This window comes from Dendrobates tinctorius, unplaced genomic scaffold, assembly GCF_039654945.1.
Source record: "Dendrobates tinctorius isolate UK_male_01 unplaced genomic scaffold, ASM3965494v1 ptg000214l, whole genome shotgun sequence".
Classification (NCBI taxonomy): Eukaryota; Metazoa; Chordata; class Amphibia; order Anura; family Dendrobatidae; genus Dendrobates; species Dendrobates tinctorius.
This window is the reverse complement of record NW_027361881.1, coordinates 10814953-10834750: the sequence shown is the minus strand read 5'-3', so window position 1 is coordinate 10834750 and position 19798 is coordinate 10814953. Positions and strand designations below refer to the sequence as shown.

At 39.5% G+C, this 19798-nt stretch overlaps 1 long non-coding RNA gene across 1 annotated transcript in view; it reads right to left on the bottom strand.

The window, feature by feature from the left end:
* LOC141058814 (uncharacterized) overlaps nucleotides 1-8562 on the bottom strand; it is a 32894-nt gene extending 24332 nt beyond the window's left edge. The window contains exon 1 of the long non-coding RNA XR_012222323.1: nucleotides 8364-8562. This is a non-coding gene — a long non-coding RNA (uncharacterized lncRNA). The remainder of the gene's footprint in view (nucleotides 1-8363) is intronic.
* Between the last annotated feature and the right edge of the window lie 11236 nt (nucleotides 8563-19798).

The following is a 19798-nucleotide window of genomic DNA, read 5'->3' as shown; positions in this document are numbered from 1 at the left end:
TACTATATAGTGGTATTACTAGGACAATACATGGCAGTATTAGGTACTATATGGCGGTAGTACTAGAACAATACATGGCAGTATTAGGTTCTATATGGCGGTTTTACTAGAACAATACATGGCAGTATTAGGTACTATATGGTGGTATTACTAGAACAGTACATGGCAGTGTTTAGGTACTATATGGCAGTATTAGGTACTATATGTCCAAAGACATACTGATAGGGAATTTAGATTGTGAGCCCCATCGGGGACAGTGATGAAAAATGTGTGCAAACTGTAAAGCGCTGCGGAATATGTTAGCGCTATATAAAAATAAAGATTATTATTAGTGATTATTATTATTATTAGATTACAACATTAGATTATTAGATTACAACACTTCATGGCAGCATTAGGTACTATATAGTGGTATTACTAGAACAATACATGGCCGTATTAGGTACTATATGGTGGTATTATTACAACACTTCATGGCAGCATTAGGTACTATATAGTGGTATTACTAGAACAATACATGGCAATATTAGGTACTATATGGCGGTATTACTAGAACAATACATGGCAGTATTAGGTACTATATGGTGGTATTACTAGAACAATACATGGCAGTGTTTAGGTACTATATGGTGGTATTATTACAACACTTCATGGCAGCATTAGGTACTATATGGTGGTATTACTAGAACAATACATGGCAATATTAGGTACTATATGGCGGTATTACTAGAACAATACATGGCAGTATTAGGTACTATATGATGGTATTATTACAACACTTCATGGCAGTATTAGGTACTATATGGTGGTATTACTAGAACAATACATGGCAGTATTAGGTACTATATGGTGGTATTACTAGAATACATGGCAGTATTAGGTACTATATGGCGGTATTACTAGAACAATACATGGCAGTATTAGGTACTATATGGTGGTGTTATTACAACACTTCATGGCAGCATTAGGTACTATATGGTGGTATTACTAGAACAATACATGGCAGTATTAGGTACTATATGGTGGTATTACTAGAATACATGGCAGTATTAGGTACTATATGGCGGTATTACTAGAACAGTACATGGCAGTATTAGGTACTATATGGTGGTATTATTACAACACTTCATGGCAGCATTAGGTACTATATGGTGGTATTACTAGAACAATACATGGCAGTATTAGGTACTATATGGCGGTATTACTAGAACAATACATGGCAGTATTAGGTACTATATGATGGTATTATTACAACACTTCATGGCAGTATTAGGTACTATATGGTGGTATTACTAGAACAATACATGGCAGCATTAGGTACTATATAGTGGTATTACTACAACACTTCATGGCAGCATTAGGTACTATATGGTGGTATTACTAGAACAATACATGGCAGCATTAGGTACTATATGGCGGTATTACTAGAACAATACATGGCAGTATTAGGTACTATATGATGGTATTATTACAACACTTCATGGCAGTATTAGGTATTATATGGCGGTATTACTAGAACAATACATGGCAGTATTAGGTACTATATGGCGGTATTACTAGAACAATACATGGCAGTATTAGGTACTATATGGCGGTATTACTAGAACAATACATGGCAGTATTAGGTACTATATGGTGGTATTATTGGGGGAATGCATGGCAGTTTCATTAATACATGGTAATATTAATAGGACATTACATGGCAGTGTTAGGTACTATATGGTGGTATTATTACAACACTTCATGGCAGCATTAGGTACTATATGGTGGTATTACTACAACACTTCATGGCAGCATTAGGTACTATATGGTGGTATTACTAGAACAATACACGGCAGTATTAGGTACTATATGGTGGTATTATTACAACACTTCATGGCAGCATTAGGTACTATATGGTGGTATTACTAGAACAATACATGGCAGTATTAGGTACTATATGGTGGTATTATTACAACACTTCATGGCAGCATTAGGTACTATATAGTGGTATTACTAGAACAATACATGGCAGCATTAGGTACTATATAGTGGTATTACTACAACACTTCATGGCAGCATTAGGTACTATATGGCGGTATTACTAGAACAATACATGGCAGTATTAGGTACTATATGGCGGTATTACTAGAACAATACATGGCAGCATTAGGTACTATATGGTGGTATTACTAGAACAGTACATGGCAGTGTTTAGGTACTATATGGTGGTATTGTTACAACACTTCATGGCAGCATTAGGTACTATATAGTGGTATTACTAGAACAATACATGGCAGTATTAGGTACTATATAGTGGTATTACTAGAACAATACATGGCAGCATTAGGTACTATATGGCGGTATTACTAGAATACATGGCAGTATTAGGTACTATATGGTGGTATTATTACAACACTTCATGGCAGCATTAGGTACTATATAGTGGTATTACTAGAACACTACATGGCAGTATTAGGTACTATATGGCGGTATTACTAGGACAATACATGGCAGTATTAGGTACTATATGGCGGTAGTACTAGAACAATACATGGCAGTATTAGGTTCTATATGGCGGTTTTACTAGAACAATACATGGCAGTATTAGGTACTATATGGTGGTATTACTAGAACAGTACATGGCAGTGTTTAGGTACTATATGGCAGTATTAGGTACTATATGTCCAAAGACATACTGATAGGGAATTTAGATTGTGAGCCCCATCGGGGACAGTGATGAAAAATGTGTGCAAACTGTAAAGCGCTGCGGAATATGTTAGCGCTATATAAAAATAAAGATTATTATTAGTGATTATTATTATTATTAGATTACAACATTAGATTATTAGATTACAACACTTCATGGCAGCATTAGGTACTATATAGTGGTATTACTAGAACAATACATGGCAGTATTAGGTACTATATGGTGGTATTATTACAACACTTCATGGCAGCATTAGGTACTATATAGTGGTATTACTAGAACAATACATGGCAGTATTAGGTACTATATAGTGGTATTACTAGAACAATACATGGCAGTATTAGGTACTATATAGTGGTATTACTAGAACAATACATGGCAGTATTAGGTACTATATGGCGGTATTACTAGAACAATACATGGCAGTATTAGGTACTATATGGCGGTATTACTAGAACAATACATGGCAGCATTAGGTACTATATAGTGGTATTACTAGAACAATACATGGCAGTATTAGGTACTATATGGCGGTATTACTAGAACAATACATGGCAGTATTAGGTACTATATGGCGGTATTACTAGAACAATACATGGCAGCATTAGGTACTATATAGTGGTATTACTAGAACAATACATGGCAGTATTAGGTACTATATGGCGGTATTACTAGAACAATACATGGCAGTATTAGGTACTATATAGTGGTATTACTAGAACAATACATGGCAGCATTAGGTACTATATAGTGGTATTACTAGAACAATACATGGCAGTATTAGGTACTATATGGCGGTATTACTAGAACAATACATGGCAGTATTAGGTACTATATGGCGGTATTATTACAACACTTCATGGCAGCATTAGGTACTATATAGTGGTATTACTAGAACAATACATGGCAGTATTAGGTACTATATGGTGGTATTACTAGAACAATACATGGCAGTGTTTAGGTACTATATGGTGGTATTACTAGAACAATACATGGCAGTGTTTAGGTACTATATGGTGGTATTACTAGAACAATACATGGCAGTATTAGGTACTATATGGCGGTATTACTAGAACAATACATGGCAGTATTAGGTACTATATGATGGTATTATTACAACACTTCATGGCAGTATTAGGTACTATATGGTGGTATTACTAGAACAATACATGGCAGCATTAGGTACTATATAGTGGTATTACTACAACACTTCATGGCAGCATTAGGTACTATATGGTGGTATTACTAGAACAATACATGGCAGCATTAGGTACTATATGGCGGTATTACTAGAACAATACATGGCAGTATTAGGTACTATATGATGGTATTATTACAACACTTCATGGCAGTATTAGGTATTATATGGCGGTATTACTAGAACAATACATGGCAGTATTAGGTACTATATGGCGGTATTACTAGAACAATACATGGCAGTATTAGGTACTATATGGCGGTATTACTAGAACAATACATGGCAGTATTAGGTACTATATGGTGGTATTATTGGGGGAATGCATGGCAGTTTCATTAATACATGCTAATATTAATAGGACATTACATGGCAGTGTTAGGTACTATATGGTGGTATTATTACAACACTTCATGGCAGCATTAGGTACTATATGGTGGTATTACTACAACACTTCATGGCAGCATTAGGTACTATATGGTGGTATTACTAGAACAATACATGGCAGTATTAGGTACTATATGGTGGTATTATTACAACACTTCATGGCAGCATTAGGTACTATATGGTGGTATTACTAGAACAATACATGGCAGTATTAGGTACTATATGGTGTATTATTACAACACTTCATGGCAGCATTAGGTACTATATAGTGGTATTACTAGAACAATACATGGCAGCATTAGGTACTATATAGTGGTATTACTACAACACTTCATGGCAGCATTAGGTACTATATGGCGGTATTACTAGAACAATACATGGCAGTATTAGGTACTATATGGCGGTATTACTAGAACAATACATGGCAGCATTAGGTACTATATGGTGGTATTACTAGAACAGTACATGGCAGTGTTTAGGTACTATATGGTGGTATTGTTACAACACTTCATGGCAGCATTAGGTACTATATAGTGGTATTACTAGAACAATACATGGCAGTATTAGGTACTATATAGTGGTATTACTAGAACAATACATGGCAGCATTAGGTACTATATGGCGGTATTACTAGAATACATGGCAGTATTAGGTACTATATGGTGGTATTATTACAACACTTCATGGCAGCATTAGGTACTATATAGTGGTATTACTAGAACACTACATGGCAGTATTAGGTACTATATGGCGGTATTACTAGGACAATACATGGCAGTATTAGGTACTATATGGCGGTAGTACTAGAACAATACATGGCAGTATTAGGTTCTATATGGCGGTTTTACTAGAACAATACATGGCAGTATTAGGTACTATATGGTGGTATTACTAGAACAGTACATGGCAGTGTTTAGGTACTATATGGCAGTATTAGGTACTATATGTCCAAAGACATACTGATAGGGAATTTAGATTGTGAGCCCCATCGGGGACAGTGATGAAAAATGTGTGCAAACTGTAAAGCGCTGCGGAATATGTTAGCGCTATATAAAAATAAAGATTATTATTAGTGATTATTATTATTATTAGATTACAACATTAGATTATTAGATTACAACACTTCATGGCAGCATTAGGTACTATATAGTGGTATTACTAGAACAATACATGGCAGTATTAGGTACTATATGGCGGTATTACTAGAACAATACATGGCAGTATTAGGTACTATATGGCGGTATTATTACAACACTTCATGGCAGCATTAGGTACTATATAGTGGTATTACTAGAACAATACATGGCAGTATTAGGTACTATATGGTGGTATTACTAGAACAATACATGGCAGTGTTTAGGTACTATATGGTGGTATTATTACAACACTTCATGGCAGCATTAGGTACTATATAGTGGTATTACTAGAACACTACATGGCAGTATTAGGTACTATATGGCGGTATTACTAGGACAATACATGGCAGTATTAGGTACTATATGGCGGTAGTACTAGAACAATACATGGCAGTATTAGGTTCTATATGGCGGTTTTACTAGAACAATACATGGCAGTATTAGGTACTATATGGTGGTATTACTAGAACAGTACATGGCAGTGTTTAGGTACTATATGGCAGTATTAGGTACTATATGTCCAAAGACATACTGATAGGGAATTTAGATTGTGAGCCCCATCGGGGACAGTGATGAAAAATGTGTGCAAACTGTAAAGCGCTGCGGAATATGTTAGCGCTATATAAAAATAAAGATTATTATTAGTGATTATTATTATTATTAGATTACAACATTAGATTATTAGATTACAACACTTCATGGCAGCATTAGGTACTATATAGTGGTATTACTAGAACAATACATGGCAGTATTAGGTACTATATGGTGGTATTATTACAACACTTCATGGCAGCATTAGGTACTATATAGTGGTATTACTAGAACAATACATGGCAGTATTAGGTACTATATGGCGGTATTACTAGAACAATACATGGCAGTATTAGGTACTATATGGCGGTATTATTACAACACTTCATGGCAGCATTAGGTACTATATAGTGGTATTACTAGAACAATACATGGCAGTATTAGGTACTATATGGTGGTATTACTAGAACAATACATGGCAATATTAGGTACTATATGGTGGTATTACTAGAACAATACATGGCAGTGTTTAGGTACTATATTGTGGTATTACTAGAACAATACATGGCAGTATTAGGTACTATATGGCGGTATTATTACAACACTTCATGGCAGCATTAGGTACTATATAGTGGTATTACTAGAACAATACATGGCAGTATTAGGTACTATATGGTGGTATTACTAGAACAATACATGGCAGTGTTTAGGTACTATATGGTGGTATTATTACAACACTTCATGGCAGCATTAGGTACTATATGGTGGTATTAATAGAACAATACATGGCAATATTAGGTACTATATGGTGGTATTACTAGAACAATACATGGCAGTATTAGGTACTATATGGTGGTATTACTAGAACAATACATGGCAATATTAGGTACTATATGGTGGTATTACTAGAACAATACATGGCAGTATTAGGTACTATATGATGGTATTATTACAACACTTCATGGCAGCATTAGGTACTATATGGTGGTATTACTAGAACAATACATGGCAATATTAGGTACTATATGGCGGTATTACTAGAACAATACATGGCAGTATTAGGTACTATATGATGGTATTATTACAACACTTCATGGCAGTATTAGGTACTATATGGTGGTATTACTAGAACAATACATGGCAGTATTAGGTACTATATGGTGGTATTATTACAATACTACATGGCAGTATTAGGTACTATATGGTGGTATTACTAGAATACATGGCAGTATTAGGTACTATATGGCGGTATTACTAGAACAATACATGGCAGTATTAGGTACTATATGGTGGTATTATTACAACACTTCATGGCAGCATTAGGTACTATATAGTGGTATTACTAGAACAATACATGGCAGTATTAGGTACTATATGGTGGTATTACTAGAACAATACATGGCAGTGTTTAGGTACTATATGGTGGTATTATTACAACACTTCATGGCAGCATTAGGTACTATATGGTGGTATTACTAGAACAATACATGGCAGTATTAGGTACTATATGGCGGTATTACTAGAACAATACATGGCAGTATTAGGTACTATATGGTGGTATTACTAGAATACATGGCAGTATTAGGTACTATATGGCGGTATTACTAGAACAATACATGGCAGTATTAGGTACTATATGATGGTATTATTACAACACTTCATGGCAGTATTAGGTACTATATGGTGGTATTACTAGAACAATACATGGCAGTATTAGGTACTATATGGCGGTATTACTAGAACAATACATGGCAGTATTAGGTACTATATGATGGTATTATTACAACACTTCATGGCAGTATTAGGTACTATATGGTGGTATTACTAGAACAATACATGGCAGTATTAGGTACTATATGGCGGTATTACTAGAACAATACATGGCAGTATTAGGTACTATATGATGGTATTATTACAACACTTCATGGCAGTATTAGGTACTATATGGTGGTATTACTAGAACAATACATGGCAGTATTAGGTACCATATGGCGGCATTACTAGAACAATACATGGCAGTATTAGGTACTATATGGTGGTATTATTACAACACTTCATGGCAGTATTAGGTACTATATGGTGGTATTACTAGAACAATACATGGCAGTATTAGGTACCATATGGCGGTGTTATTAGGACACCACATGATAGTAATATTTAGGTACTATACTGTGGTAATGTTAATGCACTACATGGCAGTATTATTTTGATGCCATAGGGTGGTATTATTCCAGCACTATATGTAGGTATTATTTAGGAAGCATATGGTGGTATTAGAACATTATATGGTGGTATTATTTAGAGACTATTAGATTTACTTGAGCAGTATAATGTCAAGACTATTTATCAAGTATATTGTGGTATTATGGTCTCCACATGGTTCTGTCAGCACCACGCCGGGTACCCAGCGTGTCAGTTCACTCACCCGCGCTGCAGTTGGTTCCTCATGCTCCGCATGGTCCCAGCAGCACTCTGGCCATGTCCTTAGGGCATGCGCGTGTGCATTCCCGCCCTCTTAAAGGGCCAGCGCGTATACTTGCTATTTCCTCCCCAGCCAATGGTTTTGAGGTATTATGTATATATTGCTTCTTCTCCACTGTGGAGGTGGCTGAGCAACATTCCTGTTTCAGTCTGTGTAAGGTTGCATACCAGTGCAAGTCCTGCCTATAGTATACTAAGTGCAAACGCCACTTGCTGCACTCGGATGCAAACTCTGTCAGCTGCACTCTGATAAAAGCTCCACCTGCTGCTTTATCCAGCTGCTGCGCGACCATTGTTCTGCCCTGGTGTGGCACTCGGCATTCATCGGGAGCCAAGTCTAACCTCCCCATCACGCCCCGCTAGGCTCTCCGTGGCATAGTGGTTCCACAAACCATGACCGTGACAGGTTGCATAATTTGGAAACCATTTTGTTTATTATAAAGGCGGTATTATCTAGGGTCTAATTTTTTCTTATCAGGAAGATTAGCTCAATTCGGCCAGCAGATTCGATCAGTGGTGCCCTAATTGCCATTTATTGTGCTATGCAGCTCCTCCAGGCCCCAAACTATAGTAATCGCAGGGGAATGAGGGTACGTGCACACGCTGCGGATTCCGCTGCGTTTCCGCAGCGGTTTTGGCCGCTGCGGACCCGCAGCAGCTTTAGCTGCCGTGTACAGTACCATTCAAATGAATGGGGAAAAAAAAACGCTGTGCCGACGCTGCGGAAAAATCCGCGCGGATTTGCTGCGGTTTTGAATCCGCAGAAAGAATTGCATGTCAATGTGGAGATAGTGAATCCGCAGGACCAAACCGCAGGCAAAAATGCAGATAATCCGCAGCGTGTGCACGTACCCTGAAGGCGTTAAAAAAACTAATAAAACACATTGTACTCACCTGTCTCAGGTCCTTCCATGTCTCCGGATGTAACAGGACTGAGGTTGACTTCTCACACATTCGATTTTCTTATATCTTCAGACTATTTAGATAATCATGAGATTGGACAAGAAAGTGAATATTGAACTAAAAAAAGGGGAATGAGAACCCAGGACCTTCTGCTCTAGGCAATTACAAAACAAGATTGCTCCTATGGGGGGCGCCTATAGGAAGACATTGGTGTAAGAAGTGGCCCATGAAAATGGCGCTCGGTAGCATCATGTTACAATTCTGGTTCATTGAGTGCTGACGTCAGGCGGCTGCTGAAAGCAGCCTCATTTTTATCGTTGCAGAAAACTGCTTACGTTTTAATTGATGTTAGTGAAATATTTTAGTTTTGCAGAAAGCGGATCTCTTCTTACCCCCTTTTCTCAGTGTAGCCTGATCGTGGGTAACTCCTGATCTGATGCTCATATTTCTTTGTCGGAAGGCTGACCCTTTTCTGCAGACACTTATCCGGTCGCCGCGCTTGCTGAGATGACTTTCAATCCACCCAGCTCTCCTGCTCTCCTGCTGTCTGTCTATGAAGGACACACAGTGCGTCACCCAGCTTTGCACATAGACTTGCCTCTGCACCTAGCATTCACATGGTATGCCTTTCAGCTAACCCCAGCTTACCCCAGTGTTATTTATGACCTTGTTTACTCTGGCTTGATCATATACATCTGGTCCACTCTTAATTGTCTGGCCAAGATGAGCAGAGACCACTCCTCTCTGCTTCACACCTGACTGCACTTAGTTGTACATATATTGCAGAGCACAAGTCTGCATAGACTTCAGTCTGCATTGTGATTGCTATAAGTGTGTGCTAGAAGTGTGAAGATTAATTTAAGAATTAAAACCAGAAGGGAACCAGAAGGGAACTGAAGGTAACTGGACACAGTTACTGTAAACAATGTTTCTGTTTGTTTTCACTTTCACCCCAATAATCCTTCACTTTCTGCTAATTCCCCTAATCCCTACTCCTAGTAAGGAACTGTTCATCTCTTCTTCAATCCTCCCCATCCACCTCACCTCCGCCTCAAAACTGTTCCTTAACATACAATCCTCTGTCTCCAAACACAGACAGCCCCCTCATGCCCTCTCCTGCTCCCACCTGCTAACACTTTCTCTGCTCCTTCTCACTGCTGGTGATATCTCTCCAAATCCTGGTCCTCCTCACCACATTCCCACAGTCATTTCTACCTCCCATCCACACTCTATCACAACCTTCCGTAACCTCTCCAACCTTATACCCATTCACCCAGCCCCCGCTTCCCCAGTCCCACTAACAGGAGCTCTGTGGAACGCTCGCTCTGTCTGCAACAAGCTTTCCTACATCCATGATCTTTTTGTTACTACCAAACTCTCCTTCCTCGCCATCACCGAAACCTGGCTCACCCCTTCTGACACAGCCTCTCCTGCTGCACTTTCGTATGGCGGCTTCCACCTTTCTCACACCCCCCGCCCCAGCAGCAAACATGGTGGAGGAGTTGGTTTTCTCCTGTCAGATACCTGCTCCTTCACCCCAATCCCACTGCCACCCTCTGTTACCCTCCCTTCCTTTGAGGTGCACTCTGTGCGCATCTACTCCCCCTCCAACCTCCAACTGGCTGTCATCTACCGCCCCCCAGGGCCAGCCACCACCTTCTTTGACCACTTCACCACCTGGTTACTTCATTTCCTTTCCGCGGACATCCCTACTATCATCATGGGCGACTTCAACATCCCCATTGACACTTCCCTCTCAGCTGCCACTAAACTTCTATCTCTCACTTCCTCCTTCGGCCTCACTCAATGGTCTTCTACAGCCACCCACAAAGATGGCCACACACTGGACCTCATCTTCACCCGCCTCTGCTCCCTATCTAACCTCTCTAACTCACCTCTTCCTCTCTCTGACCACAACCTGCTCACATTCTCTTCCCTCTTCACTCCATGTCTACAATCCCCACCCCACAAACTTTCACACCCTCGCAGGAATCTTAAACACCTTGACCTACACTCATTCTCCGAATCCCTCCTCCCTCTTACAGATATAAGTTCCTTACACAATGCGGATGACGCTGCCGCTCTATATAACACCACAATAGCTGTAGCTTTGGAATCCGCTGCCCCACTTACACATACCAAAACTCGCAAAATCAACAGACAGCCCTGGCACACCAGCCTGACCAAAGAGCTGAGGCGAGCTTCCAGGGCTGCTGAGCGCAGATGGAAAAGATCCCACTCCAACGAGCATTTCATCGCATTCAAACAGTCCCTCACTACTTTCAAAACCACACTCGCCACAGCTAAACAAACCTACTTCTCATCTCTCATATCCTCCCTGTCTCACAACCCTAAACAGTTATTCAACACCTTCAATTCTCTCCTCCGCCCCCCAGCACCTCCTCCCTCCCCACTCATCTCAGCTGAAGACTTTGCCTCATTTTTCAAGCAGAAAATTGATAACATCAGGGACAGTTTTGGTCAACAACCCCCAGAGCCCTTCCTCCCGACTTCCCAGCCCTCCACCTTCAAAACCAACTTCTCCACCATTACAGAAGATCGACTCTCCACTCTACTCTCAAGATCACATCTCACCACCTGTGCACTCGACCCGATCCCATCCCACTTCATCCCAAACCTCACCACAGTCTTCATCCCAACCCTAACCCATCTCTTCAACCTATCACTAACAACTGGTGTTTTCCCCTCAAGCTTTAAACATGCCTCCATCACACCTATCCTCAAAAAGCCCTCTCTTGACCCATCCTCTGTATCTAGCTATCGCCCTATATCACTTCTCCCATACGCCTCCAAGCTACTGGAACAACACGTCTACCTTGAACTGTCCTCCCATCTCTCTTCTTGCTCCCTCTTCGACCGCTTACAATCTGGCTTCCGGTCACACCACTCCACTGAAACTGCCCTTACTAAGGTCACCAATGACCTCTTAACTGCCAAGAGCAAGCGACACTACTCTGTCCTCCTCCTCCTGGACCTGTCGGCTGCCTTTGACACAGTGGACCATTCCCTATTATTACAGACCCTCTCATCCCTCGGCATCACAGACTTGGCCCTCTCCTGGATCTCATCATACCTAACAGACCGGACATTCAGCGTCTCCCACTCACACACCACCTCCTCACCTCGCCCCCTATCTGTCGGAGTCCCACAAGGTTCAGTCCTAGGGCCCCTGCTGTTCTCTATTTACACCTTTGGCCTGGGACAGCTCATAGAATCTCATGGCTTTCAGTATCATCTTTATGCTGATGACACACAGATCTACATCTCTGGACCAGATATCACCTCCCTACTAACCAGAATCCCTCAATGTCTGTCCACTATTTCATCCTTCTTCTCCACTAGATATCTGAAACTCAACATGGACAAAACAGAATTCATCATCTTTCCCCCATCTCACGTGACCCCCCCTACGAACCTATCAATTACAGTAAATGACTGCCCACTCTCCCCAGTCCCACAAGCTCGCTGCCTCGGAGTAATCCTTGATGCTGATCTCTCCTTCAAACCACATATCCAAACCCTTTCCACTTCCTGCCGACTTCAACTCAAAAATATTTCACGCATCCGTTCATTCCTCACCCAAGAATCTGCAAAAACCCTAGTCCATGCCCTCATCATCTCTCGCCTTGACTACTGCAACCTCATGCTCTGCGGCCTCCCCTCAAACACTCTCGCACCCCTCCAATCTATTCTAAACTCTGCTGCCCGACTAATCCACCTGTCCCCCCGCTATTCCCCAGCTTCTCCCCTCTGTCAATCCCTTCACTGGCTCCCAATTGCCCAGAGACTCCATTACAAAACCCTAACCATGACATACAAAGCCATCCACAACTTGTCTCCTCCATACATCTGTGACCTCGTCTCCCGGTACTTTCCTGCACGCAACCTCCGATCCTCACAAGATCTCCTTCTCTACTCCCCTCTTATCTCCTCTTCCCACAATCGCATACAAGATTTCTCTCGCGCATCACCCCTACTCTGGAACTCTCTACCACAACATATCAGACTCTCACCTACCATCGAAACCTTCAAAAAGAGCCTGAAGACCCACCTCTTCCGACAAGCCTATAACCTGCAGTAACCACCGATCCACCAAACCGCTGCACGACCAGCTCTACCCTCGCCTACTGTATTATCACCCATCCCTTGAAGATTGTGAGCCCTCGCGGGCAGGGTCCTCTCTCCTCCTGTACCAGTTATGACTTGTATTGTTTAAGATTATTGTACTTGTTTTTATGTATACCCCCCTCACATGTAAAGCGCCATGGAATAAATGGCGCTATAACAATAAATAATAATAATAATAATAATAATAATAATAATCTTATTATGCCATAACATAAGCTGTCGCCCGCTCGGGGCCGTGTTTCTACCTCTCCTGCATGAAATTGCTTTGAGACCGCGCCGCACTCGAAATCTGGAAAGAAGCAATTGTGTATATTGGAAGTGACGCCGGCCCCTTTGAACCCTGTTCACACACCACCTTTGTTTTTCTCTATGGGGAGGCAAATGTTGTGTCACTTTTTAGCATTTTTTTTTTATTGGAGACCAATTCTCATTAGTATTTGTGGGGGGAATAAAAATTGATGGTACCGCTATGGGCACGGATGTTAGACCTCTGACATTTGCAGCAGCAGCCGGGATCTCAGGTGTTAGTCTGATGCTTTGTGATGTGCAATTTCACTTTTTTTTTTTTTTTTTTTCCTCCCTCCGGATGTTGGTAGTCTGGCAGGAGGTAAGAGTTAACTCCTCCGGAGGTGTAATATTCCAGGAAATCCATGCTATGTTGCTATACTATGTTGACGGGTAGAAGAAAAGCTGAAAAGTTCATTATGAGGAGCTAATTAGGGAAAAACTGCAATACCGCACTCAGCCAGTGCATACAAGTGGCGCTGTTTTCAGGGGAAAAAGCTTCCATGATTTTCAACTCTTGTACAATATCCTTTGATGAAACATGGCCACATAACTTGGACGAGGAATGCTACGCAATGCTCGGACTGGCAGGCCCAAGCGTGACACCATATCTTCTATGCAGTGGTTGGGAGAGCATTGTGTTACGATCCGTGTCCGAGTTCTACGACCAACTGACTCTTCCCTTACACTCTGCAAGTTTTTCGGGAGTATTAATAACATGCAAACACCTTTTTTTTGTGGGGGGGGGGGGGTCATTTTTTTATTGAAGTGCATATATTTTGGGCTAAAAATAATTTTTGCAATTGGGTCACATTAAAAATTTGGCACCGTTTGCCGGCCGCAGAATGAGTTAACTGAGAATCTGTCAGTGAGCTCATTCCGACAAGTAATTTCTAACTTTCTTCTTATTCTTTTTTTTTCAGTTGATTTATGAGCAAATTAAAGTTCTGTTCAAAATCGATGTGGTCAGCGCTTATCAGTCCGCTCATCAGTCGGCACAGGGGGAGTTTAGGAAAAGACAGATAAAATGGTTTTATAAGCTCTCATCTCAGAAGGAGCTCACTGCCTGATTCTCAGTTAACTCATTCTGCAAAGGAGAAAAAAAAAAGCCAAACGGTGCAAATGTTTGAACAAAAATAATTTGCAAAAAAAAATAGTTTAAGGATAAAATGGATAATTTTTTTTGCAAAAGAATTCATACCCTTTAATATTTCCATTAGGTAAATGGAGGCTAGCGCAGTCCGGAACACATAAATATGGAATATATGTAAATAGCGCGGGTCGCGCCTGAGAAATGATCAGTAATATTTCATGCCGTACACCCGCTGTATAATTGAAGGGGGGCAGCGTATCATTATTTTATGCAAAGAGCATAAACGCCTTTCCATCGCGCAGTCAGATGTATAAATCATCACGTTCCGTCGCAGGAATAAGTGTGAACGTTCTGGCGGTAAGCAATATTCCGAATGCAAACAATATTAAAACTCTTTAATCTTCCGCTCACGGCACAAATCAGCTTCCTACCTTGCATAAATCTCAGCGGGGGGCGAGACCCAAGGAAAAGCCTTTTGTCTTCCTTTCTCCCATTTTGTCTCCAGTTTTGTTTGTAAGTGAAATAAATATCTTGTAATAAGAAGCCCCGCGCCGGAGCCACCGCGCAGGCGGGAGAGGCCTCGTGCATGGAGCAAGCCCTGCATGGACAGGACCGACGTCGCAGAGCCTCCTCCAAAAACCACTGCGAAAATTCTGGGAAAGACGCTTCCTCCTTCTCATTTTTATGGAAAATCCACTATGATGTTTATGTCAGGAGGAAAAACTCTAACAAAACGGCTTCAGAATATAAAAATCTCCTCTAGGAATTCACCCACCTTCTCCCCCCCCAAAAAAGGAGCGTTTTCACAAGTGGTCTCTATCTCTAAAAAACTTGTAGTTACCGTAAACCTAAATAACAGCGCCATACAGTGTCAAAATAATAACGTCATATAGTGTTTAAATGATGCCATGTACTGCCTAAATAATGATGCCATAGAGTGCCAATAAAACACCATGTACTGCCTAAATAATAATGCCATAGATTGCCAATAAAACACCATGTACTGCCTAAATAATAATGCCATAGAGTGCCAATAAAACACCATGTACTGCATAAATAATAATGCCATAGAGTGCCAATAAAACACCATGTACTGCCTAAATAATAATGCCATAGATTGCCAATAAAACACCATGTACTGCCTAAATAATAATGCCATAGAGTGCCAATAAAACACCATGTACTGCCTAAATAATAATGCCATAGAGTGCCAATAAAACACCATGTACTGCCTAAATAATAATGCCATAGAGTGCCAATAAAACACCATGTACTGCCTAAATAATAATGCCATAGAGTGCCAATAAAACACCATGTACTGCATAAATAATAATGCCATAGAGTGCCAATAAAACACCATGTACTGCATAAATAATAATGCCATAGAGTGCCAATAAAACACCATGTACTGCCTAAATAATAATGCCATAGATTGCCAATAAAACACCATGTACTGCCTAAATAATAATGCCATAGAGTGCCAATAAAACACCATGTACTGCCTAAATAATAATGCCATAGAGTGCCAATAAAACACCATGTACTGCCTAAATAATAATGCCATAGAGTGCCAATAAAACACCATGTACTGCCTAAATAATAATGCCATAGAGTGCCAATAAAACACCATGTAATGCCTAAATAATAATGCCATAGAGTGCCAATAAAACACCATGTACTGCCTAAATAATAATGCCATAGATTGCCAATAAAACACCATGTACTGCCTAAATAATAATGCCATAGAGTGCCAATAAAACACCATGTACTGCATAAATAATAATGCCATAGAGTGCCAATAAAACACCATGTACTGCCTAAATAATAATGCCATAGAGTGCCAATAAAAAACCATGTACTGCCTAAATAATAATGCCATAGAGTGCCAATAAAACACCATGTACTGCCTAAATAATAATGCCATAGAGTGCCAATAAAACACCATGTACTGCATAAATAATAATGCCATAGAGTGCCAATAAAACACCATGTACTGCCTAAATAATAATGCCATAGAGTGCCAATAAAAAACCATGTACTGCCTAAATAATAATGCCATAGAGTGCCAATAAAACACCATGTACTGCCTAAATAATAATGCCATAGATTGCCAATAAAACACCATGTACTGCCTAAATAATGATGTCATAGAGTGCCAATAAAACACCATGTACTGCATAAATAATGATGCCATAGAGTGCCAATAAAACACCATGTACTGCCTAAATAATAATGCCATAGAGTGCCAATAAAACACCATGTACTGCCTAAATAATAATGCTATAGATTGCCAATAAAACACCATGTACTGCCTAAATAATAATGCCATAGAGTGCCAATAAAACACCATGTACTGCCTAAATAATAATGCCATAGAGTGCCAATAAAACACCATGTACTGCCTAAATAATAATGCCATAGAGTGCCAATAAAACACCATGTACTGCCTAAATAATAATTCCATAGAGTGCCAATAAAACACCATGTACTGCCTAAATAATGATGCCATAGAGTGCCAATAAAACACCATGTACTGCATAAATAATGATGCCATAGATTGCCAATAAAACACCATGTACTGCCTAAATAATAATGTCATAGAGTGCCAATAAAACACCATGTACTGCCTAAATAATAATGCCATAGATTGCCAATAAAACACCATGTACTGCCTAAATAATAATGCCACAGATTGCCAATAAAACACCATGTACTGCCTAAATAATAATGCCATAGAGTGCCAATAAAACACCATGTACTGCCTAAATAATAATGCCATAGAGTGCCAATAAAACACCATGTACTGCCTAAATAATAATGCCATAGAGTGCCAATAAAAAACCATGTACTGCCTAAATAATAATGCCATAGAGTGCCAATAAAACACCATGTACTGCCTAAATAATAATGCCATAGATTGCCAATAAAACACCATGTACTGCCTAAATAATAATGTCATAGAGTGCCAATAAAACACCATGTACTGCATAAATAATGATGCCATAGAGTGCCAATAAAACACCATGTACTGCCTAAATAATAATGCCATAGAGTGCCAATAAAACACCATGTACTGCCTAAATAATAATGCCATAGAGTGCCAATAAAACACCATGTACTGCATAAATAATAATGCCATAGAGTGCCAATAAAACACCATGTACTGCCTAAATAATAATGCCATAGAGTGCCAATAAAAAACCATGTACTGCCTAAATAATAATGCCATAGAGTGCCAATAAAACACCATGTACTGCCTAAATAATAATGCCATAGATTGCCAATAAAACACCATGTACTGCCTAAATAATAATGTCATAGAGTGCCAATAAAACACCATGTACTGCATAAATAATGATGCCATAGAGTGCCAATAAAACACCATGTACTGCCTAAATAATGATGCCATAGAGTGCCAATAAAACACCATGTACTGCCTAAATAATAATGCTATAGATTGCCAATAAAACACCATGTACTGCATAAATAATGATGCCATAGAGTGCCAATAAAACACCATGTACTGCCTAAATAATAATGCCATAGAGTGCCAATAAAACACCATGTACTGCCTAAATAATAATGCCATAGAGTGCCAATAAAACACCATGTACTGCCTAAATAATAATGCCATAGAGTGCCAATAAAACACCATGTACTGCCTAAATAATGATGCCATAGAGTGCCAATAAAACACCATGTACTGCATAAATAATGATGCCATAGATTGCCAATAAAACACCATGTACTGCCTAAATAATAATGTCATAGAGTGCCAATAAAACACCATGTACTGCCTAAATAATAATGCCATAGATTGCCAATAAAACACCATGTACTGCCTAAATAATAATGCCATAGAGTGCCAATAAAACACCATGTACTGCCTAAATAATAATGCCATAGAGTGCCAATAAAACACCATGTACTGCCTAAATAATAATGCCATAGAGTGCCAATAAAAAACCATGTACTGCCTAAATAATAATGCCATAGAGTGCCAATAAAACACCATGTACTGCCTAAATAATAATGCCATAGATTGCCAATAAAACACCATGTACTGCCTAAATAATAATGTCATAGAGTGCCAATAAAACACCATGTACTGCATAAATAATGATGCCATAGAGTGCCAATAAAACACCATGTACTGCCTAAATAATAATGCCATAGAGTGCCAATAAAACACCATGTACTGCCTAAATAATAATGCCATAGATTGCCAATAAAACACCATGTACTGCATAAATAATGATGCCATAGAGTGCCAATAAAACACCATGTACTGCCTAAATAATAATGCCATAGAGTGCCAATAAAACACCATGTACTGCCTAAATAATAATGCCATAGAGTGCCAATAAAACACCATGTACTGCCTAAATAATAATGCCATAGAGTGCCAATAAAACACCATGTACTGCCTAAATAATGATGCCATAGAGTGCCAATAAAACACCATGTACTGCATAAATAATGATGCCATAGATTGCCAATAAAACACCATGTACTGCCTAAATAATAATGTCATAGAGTGCCAATAAAACACCATGTACTGCCTAAATAATAATGCCATAGAGTGCCAATAAAACACCATGTACTGCCTAAATAAAAATTCCATACAGTGCCAATAAAACACCATGTACTGCCTAAATAATAATGCCATAGAGTGCCAATAAAACACCATGTACTGCCTAAATAATAATGCCATAGAGTGCCAATAAAACACCATGTACTGCATAAATAATGATGCCATAGATTGCCAATAAAACACCATGTACTGCCTAAATAATAATGCCATAGAGTGCCAATAAAACACCATGTACTGCATAAATAAAAATTCCATACAGTGCCAATAAAACAACATCCCGTAGTGCCTAACTACCACCATAGGGTGACAAACACCAAATAGTGCCTTAATAATACCATAATACAGGGCTGTAAAA